General features: G+C 41.1%; 1 pseudogene; it reads right to left on the bottom strand.

The window, feature by feature from the left end:
• Positions 1–1,007: 1,007 nt before the first annotated feature.
• On the bottom strand, positions 1,008–1,479 carry LOC126932477 (60S ribosomal protein L23a-like; annotated as a pseudogene).
• Between the last annotated feature and the right edge of the window lie 6,653 nt (positions 1,480–8,132).

Raw genomic sequence — 8,132 nt, forward strand, 5'->3', positions numbered from 1 at the left:
AACCATGTCAGTGCCCATCCACATTGGGTCAGAGTGGATCTTCCTTATCTCAGTGTCTTCCAGAAACACCCTCACACTTATGCCCAGAAACTGTGCTTTACCAGCTACGTTAGTATCTCTTAATCCAATCAAGCAGACATCTAAAATTAACCATCAGAATATTTATGCCTGATTCATGGCTAAAATTTCAGGATGAAAGCTATGAGATCTCTATTTGTGTTTGTATGTCTATTAATGTATGTTCTGTATATGTGATTTTTCTTAACTCTGGATAGCACTGCAAAACTCATTTATAAAATCCTCTAAAAGTGTTCTATTCTAACTTGGCTTGGAAAAAAAAAATCATTGATAAATAAATATTCCCCAAACTCCTAGAAATATAGGAACTGATCCAAATGTTTTTCAAGTTAACACGATTTGGATACAACTTAGTTAAATAAGATAAATTTAATATTTTTGTGTAATAAAACAACTATGTCTTCAGAGTTACCACTATTAAATATAAAACAAACAAGTTTCTTTCTTTCTTTCTTTCTTTTTTGAGGTGTAGTCTCTCTCTGTCACCCAGGCTGGGGTACAGTGGTGCGATCTCAGCTCACTGCAAGTTCTGCCTCCTGGGTTCAGGCCATTCTCCTGCCTCAGCCTCCTAAGTAACCAGGACTACAGGCACCTGCCACCACGCCAAGATAATTTTTTTTTTTTTGTATTTTTAGTAGAGACAGGGTTCCACAGTGTCAGCCAGGATGGTCTTGATCTCCTGACCTCATGATCTGCCCACCTCGGCCTCCCAAAGTGCTGGGATTACAGGTGTGAGTCACCGTGCCCGGCCAACAAACAAGTTTCTATTCTGCTTGAGTGCTTACAAGAAACTAATATTATACCTACTAGATAATTAGAATCAAATTAAGCTTTAAGATTTTAAGTTGTCATTCTTATGAAAAACATTATTTCCTTTTTTTATGGTGAAAAGATATACATCTATTTAGAATCAGCCAGCTGGACTCAGTTTAGATGACCCCAAGTTTGTTGGCAACATCCAAAGCATCGTAATCAGGAACCAGTCGAACATATGACTTCTTCTCTCCATCAGGCCAAATCAGGATGTTGACCGTGGCCACATCCACATTCCAGAGCTTCTTCACAGTCTGTTTGATCCGGTGCTTGTTGGCTTTAACATCGACAGTGAACACAAGCGTGTTGTTGTCTTCTATCTTCTTCATGGCTGACTCAGTGGTCAGTGGAAACTTGATGATAGCATGGTGGTCAAGCTTGTTTCTCCGGGGGGCGCTCTTCCCAGGATATCTGGGCTGCCTCCAGAGTCGCAGTGTCTTGGGACACTGGAAGGTGGGTGAGGTGCAGATCTTCTTTTTTTGGGGGGCTGTGGACACATTTCAACACTGCCTTCTTGGCCTTTAAAGCCTTTCCTTTGGCTTTGGCTTTAGGAGGGGCAGGAGCTTCCTTCTTCGTTTTTGGTGCCATCCTGTGAAAAGCGAAAAACATTATTTCAATAATGTTTTTTTTTTTTTTTTTTTACAATAAATCTGCCTAATAGTAGTTTCCAAAATACTTTTGGTAATTTTTAACCTTAAAGTTAAGCTAAGTAAAATATTTCCATTAAATATCTAGGTCATTTATAAATAAGATACAATACTAAAACATTAATTACTAAATGTAAGTAATTCAAGTTTATATATTTTTGGCTTCTTATTTTTACAGAGAAACTAGATATTTTGGCCTGTTAAGAAACATGTTTTTGCCTACCACACTGAGAAATTGTACTATGAGAAAACACATCCCGATGTTGGAAGATGGTATATTCATATATTTTCTAATCTACTACAGAATGCTAACATATGACAGTTTAAAACTGTCTATGTCCTAGTTTTCTCTGGAAGATAAAGTATTAAAATTATAATCAATATATGTAAATAAAACTACTAGAAACAGGCCAGGCACAGTGGCTCACACCTAAAATCCCAGCGCTTTGGGAGGCCAAGATGAGTGGATCATGAGGTCAGGAGATCGAGACCATCCTGGCTAACACAGTGAAACCATGTCTCCACTAAAAATACAAAAAATTAGCTGGGCACGGTGGCAGGCGCCTATAGTCCCAGCTACTCAGGAGACTTAAGCCACAGAATGGCGTGAACCCGGGAGGTGGAGCTTTCAGTGAGCCGAGATCGTGCCACCACACTCCAGCGTGGGGGACAGAGCGAGACTCTGTCTCAAAAAAAAAAAAAAAAAAAAAAGAAAACACTACTAGAAATAATAGAATAACTAGAAACAACTCTATGCAAAGTATGTAAGAAAAGTAGGGCATCTTTTGCAAGCAAAATAGGTTGTAATATTTTATAAGGAAAACCATACAAAACATACAAATAAAAAGAGATACCTAACCTTCTCTGTGTTATATTTGTATGGGTAAAATGTTATGTTTTCAGAAATCATATAAAATTTCTGGAAATTTGTCAGCGTCCTCCTTATTCATGTTATGTGCTGGTATAGAGTTATGAGTTATAATTCCAGTTATTATTTTAAATGTTGTATGCCACAGAAAAAAAAATCAGATATCCTTGTCAGTTGTGGTATAATGAACTCTCATCAGATCTTTCATCACAGCCATTTCATACCTTTTGTCATTTAGATATTATTTCCCACTGATGCTTTCCTGAAAGCTCCTGCAATCAGCTACAGGTTAGAATGCTTGTCTCCAACATAGGACTCCCTCTGAGAGTCACCCGTCTGCTCACCGAGGGAAATGCATATCTGAGTGCCTCATCGGGAGAGGATAACCGGCAACTCAAAAGAATGAAACCATTTGTCTCTTACCTACCTATGACATGGAAGCTCCCTGTCTGGCCTTCTCTTCAAGTTGTCTCATCTTTCTGGACTGAACCAAGGTACATCTTTCACATATTGATTGATGTCTCATGTCTCCCTAAAGTATGTAAAACCAAGCTGTGTCCCGACCACCTTGGGCCCATGTTGTCAGGACCTCCTGTGGAGGCATCATGGGTGCATCCTCAAACTTGGCAAAATAAACTTTCTAAAAAATCTGAGACCTGTCTCAGATTTTCAGGGTTCACACATGTAATGTAGGATGTCAATGTTTATAAAACAGACATTGTTCTATATACTATTAAAAATATGCTGCCAATTAACCTTAGACTTTCTCAACAAAATAAAAAATGTTGATGAGGTACAAATAATATATTTAAACTTAAATAATGTTGCAAGTTTTAATATGCCTACTTTTCAATTTTTCAATACTATTTTTACTAATTTAACACTGTAAGAAAAATGAGCAATGAAAACATGAATGAAAGTGTTTACAGGGGGTGCACATGTTTCCTCCAGCCTCTGCCCATCTCCAGCTTTCATCCCAACTGTCCTGATAGTGGCTTTAAGCATTTCTCCTTTCTCTATACCAAAATCTCCCTGCTGAAGCACAACCAAATCTTATCATGTGTTATGACACGCTGTGATGATGAGCAACCAAAGCCTCGAGGAAGGGATGCTTTTGTAAAACAAGACTTAGAGAATATAACGTGTGAAGTAAAGCCCATGGCAGATCTCCCTTTAGCACCCGGGGAGCAAACAGGAAGCTTTTGCCTCACCTTCCTCACTGGCCCGCAGCCACATCTCCCCAGGTCAGTCTTGAGGACAACAAAACTCTGGTCTTCACTGTGGACACACTACCAGGTGCTCCAAAGCCATGGCCTCTTCTTGGGTGGGTCCTGAGGAGAACAAAACTCTGGTTCTAATCCTAACCCCAATCCTGTCTCTAGACTTTAACCCTGACCCTAAACCCTGATCCCTACCCTGGTCCCTAATTCTGACCCTGACTTTGACCCTGACTCTGATCTTTTTTTTTTTTTTTTTTTTGAGACGGAGTCTCGCTCTGTCGCCCAGGTTGGAGTGCAGTGGCCGGATCTCAGCTCACTGCAAGCTCCACCTCCCAGGTTTACGCCATTCTCCTGCCTCAGCCTCCTGAGTAGCTGGGACTACAGGCGCCCACCACCTCGCCCGGCTAGTTTTTTGTATTTTTAGTAGAGACGGGGTTTCACCGTGTTAGCCAGGATGGTCTCGATCTCCTGACCTCGTGATCCGCCCGTCTCGGCCTCCCAAAGTGCTGGGATTACAGGCTTGAGCCACCGCGCCCGGCCTGACTCTGATCTTGACCTGACCATGACCCCACCTCTAACCATACTTTCGGCCCTGACTCTGACCCAGACCCTAATCCTAACCCTAACTGTACTATTATCTTTACAATCTATCTCCAATCTTACCCCCTACTGCTAAATAGCTGTACCCAAAAGTACTTTTTAAATTATTTAACTTCTTTTCCTTGAATTCTCTAAGGACATCCTAAAGGAGATGTCATTATGTATTTTGCAGTCCCTCTGAGTGATATGGCTTCAGATAGGAAGTTCTAATACTTTGCAAGACATAAAAAGTTTGGAGAGTAACAGCACGGGGTTGTTAGGGATGCATGTTGGCATTCACGATAGTCATTGGTGCTGTTCTCCAAATATTTTCAGTTCAGTTTTTATGAATGCACTCTGACTATTCCAACCCACCTACTTAAATTTTTGCATGACCACATAGCTTTTTTTTTTTTTTTTTTTTTTTTTTTTTTTTTTTTTTTTGCATATGGAGGTGAGAAGAAATAACATGTGACTTTTTCAGGAGAAATCTCTAAGCACAGAATTCTATTCAGCATGCTTTTTTCTCTTTTCTATGGCAATAATTTTAGCAATATTAATAGCTTCAAAAAGTAACTTAGCTATTAGGTTTTTAAAAATGTCTTTTGTCTTCCAGTTTGTAAGCCACACTGATCAGGACTACAGAGTTGAATTATTAGAAGTGATAAAGGAAAGATAATGCTTATCTTTTAAAAACATGAATTACCTGTTTAATGAGCACAAACAAGTTTTGTTCTACTCATCAGGTAATAAAGAAAACTTTACACAACAAGTGAGGGTCAGGGAATGCAAACAACACACAACTGACTTCATGGCAGGAAGATTCTTAGTGCTAATTCAATGTTACTACTTATTAGCTGCAAAATATAATTGTATTTGAAATTTTTATCATGGACACTAACCATCATTATGGACAAAGGATGGCCACTGACCAATGAGAAAAGATGGCGGTCATAACAACCAGCAGTACCCATGGCACATCTGCCAGTGTGCAGTGACTGTCAGCTCTGACTAATCTGGATGTCTTAACAGCTTCATCTATGAGTGACAGGATTGCCTTGTGTCAATGGCTCTCAAACCTGGGTGCTTGCATGAATCTCTTAAATAACTTTCAAAAATATGTTCATCGCTAATTCACAATTATACTGTTTAGGAATTATGAATCTGGATGCTCCTGTATTGGGTGCATATACATTTAGGATAGTTAGCTCTTCTTATTGAATTGATCCTTCTACCATTATGCAATGGTCTTGTCTCTTTTGATCTTTATTGATTTAAAGTTTGTTTTATCAGAGACTAGGATTGCAACCCCTGCCTTTTTTTGTTTTCCTTTTGCTTGATAGATCTTCCTCCATCCCTTTATTCTGAGCCTATGTGTGTCTCTGCACATAAGATGGGTCTCCTGAATACAGCACACTGATGGGTCTTGACGCTTTATCCAATTTGCCAGTCTGTGTCTTTTAATTGGAGCATTTAGCCCATTTACATTTAAGGTTAGTATTGTTATGTGTGAATTTGATGCTGTCATTATGATGTTAGCTGGTTATTTTGCTCATTAGTTGATGTGATTTCTTCCCAGCATTGATGGTCTTTACTTTTTGGCATGTTTTTACAGTGGGTGGTACCAGTTGTTCCTTTCCATGTTTAGTGCTTCCTTCAGGAGCTCTTGTAGGGCAGGCCTGGTGGTGACAAAATCTCTCAGCATTTGCTTGTCTGTAAAGGATTTTATTTCTCCTTCACTTATGAAACTTAGTTTGGCTGGATATGAAATTCTGGGTTGAAAATTCTTTTCTTTAAGAATGTTGAATATTGGCCCCCACTCTCTTCTGGCTTGGAGAGTTTCTGCTGAAAGATCCGCTGTTAGTCTGATGTGCTTCTCTTTGTGGGTAACCCGACCTTGCTCTCTGGCTGCCTTTAACATTTTTTCCTTCATTTCAACTTTGGTGAATCTGACAATTATGTGTCTTGGAGTTGCTCTTCTTGAGGAGTATCTTTGTAGTGTTCTCTGTATTTCCTGAATTTGAATGTTGGTCTGCCTTGCTAGGTTGGGGAGGTTCTCCTGGATAATATCCTGCAGAGTGCTTTCCAACTTGGTTCCATTCTCCCCGTCACTTTCAGGTATACCAATTAGACATAGATTTGGTCTTTTCATATAGACCCATATTTCTTGGAGGTTTTGTTCATTTCTTTTTACTCTTTTTTCTCTAAACTTCTCTTCTCGCTTCATTTCATTCATTTGATCTTCAATCACAGATACCCTTTCTTCCAGTTGATCGAATTTGTTACTGAAGTTTGTACATTTGTCACGTAGTTCTCATGCCATGGTTTTCAGCTCTATCAGGTCATTTAAGGACTTCTCTATATTGGTTATTCTAGTTAGCCATTCATTTAATCTTTTTTTCAAGGTTTTAAGCTTCTTTGCAATGGGTTCAAACTTCTTCCTTTAGCTCAGAGAAGTTTGATCATCTGAAGCCTTCTTCTCTCAACTCATCAAAGTCATTCTCTGTCCAGCTTTGTTCCATTGCTGGTGAGGAACTGCATTCCTTTGGAGGGGGAGAGGTGCTCTGATTTTTAGAATTTTCAGCTTTTCTGCTCTTTTTTTCCCCCATTTTGGTGGTTTTATCTACCTTTGGTCTTTGATGATGGTGACACACAGATGGGGTTTTGGTGTGGATGTCCTTTCTGTTTGTTAGTTTTCCTTCTAACAGTCAGGATCCTCAGCTGCAGGTCTGTTGGAGTTTGCTGGAGGTCCAATCCAGACCCTGTTTGCCTGGGTATCAGCTGCGGAGGCTGCAGAATGGTGAATATTGCTGAACAGCAAATGTTGCTGCCTGATTGTTCCTCCGGAAGTTTCATCTCAGAGGGGCATCTGGCTGTGTGAAGAGTCAGTCAGCCCCTACTGGGGGGTGCCTCCCAGTTAGGCTACTCGGGGGTCAGGGACCCACTTGAGGAAGCAGTCTGTCCATTCTCAGATCTCAAACTCCGTGCTGGGAGAACCACTACTCTCTTCAAAGCTGTCAGACAGGGACATTTAAATCTGCAGAGGTTTCTGCAGACTTTTGTTTGGCTATGCCCTGTCCCCAGAGGTGGAGTCTACAGAGGCAGACAGGCCTCCTTGAGCTGCAGTGGGCTCCACCCAGTTCGAGCTTCCTGGTCGCTTTGTTTACCTACTCAAGCTTCAGCAATGGCAGGCACCACTCCCCCAGCCTCACTGCCACCTTGCAGTTAGAACTCAGACTGCTGTGCTAGCAATGAGCGAAGCTCCATGGGCATGGAACCCTCCAAGATAGGTGCAGGATATAATCTAGTGTGCAGTTTGCTAAGACGCTTGGAAAAGCACAGTATTAGGGTGGGAGTGACCCGAATTTCCAGGTGTTGTGTGTCAGGGTTTCCTTTGGCTAGGAAAGGGAATTCCCTTACCCCTTGCACTACCTGAGTGAGGCAACACCTCACCCTGCTTTGGCTCTCACTCGGTGGGCTGCACCCACTGTCCAGCACCCACTGTCCAATGCACCCCAGTGAGATGAACCCAGAACCTCAGTTGGAAATACATAAATGACCTGTCTTCTGTGTTGCTCAGGCTGGGAGTTGTAACATGGAGCTGTTCCTATTTGGTCATCTTGGAGCTGCCTAGCTTTAGCTTCTTTCCAGGTGATGCTGCATCTTCATCAGAGACCAGAGGCATTAACATGGGTTAAATTGTGAAATTGTCTAGCATTAGATATGGCAGTAGGAACTAGGCAATCAGCCATTTGATTCCCTGCAGGCAAAGGTCCTAGAACCCAAACCTGAACCCTAACCCGAACCCGAAAGCAAACCTGAATCCGAATCCTAACCCTAACCCGAACCTGAACTCTAACCCTAACCCGAACCCGAACCCTAACACGAACCTGAAACCTAACAACAACCCTAACCCTAAACCTAATG

Source organism: Macaca thibetana, chromosome 12 (assembly GCF_024542745.1).
Source record: "Macaca thibetana thibetana isolate TM-01 chromosome 12, ASM2454274v1, whole genome shotgun sequence".
Classification (NCBI taxonomy): Eukaryota; Metazoa; Chordata; class Mammalia; order Primates; family Cercopithecidae; genus Macaca; species Macaca thibetana.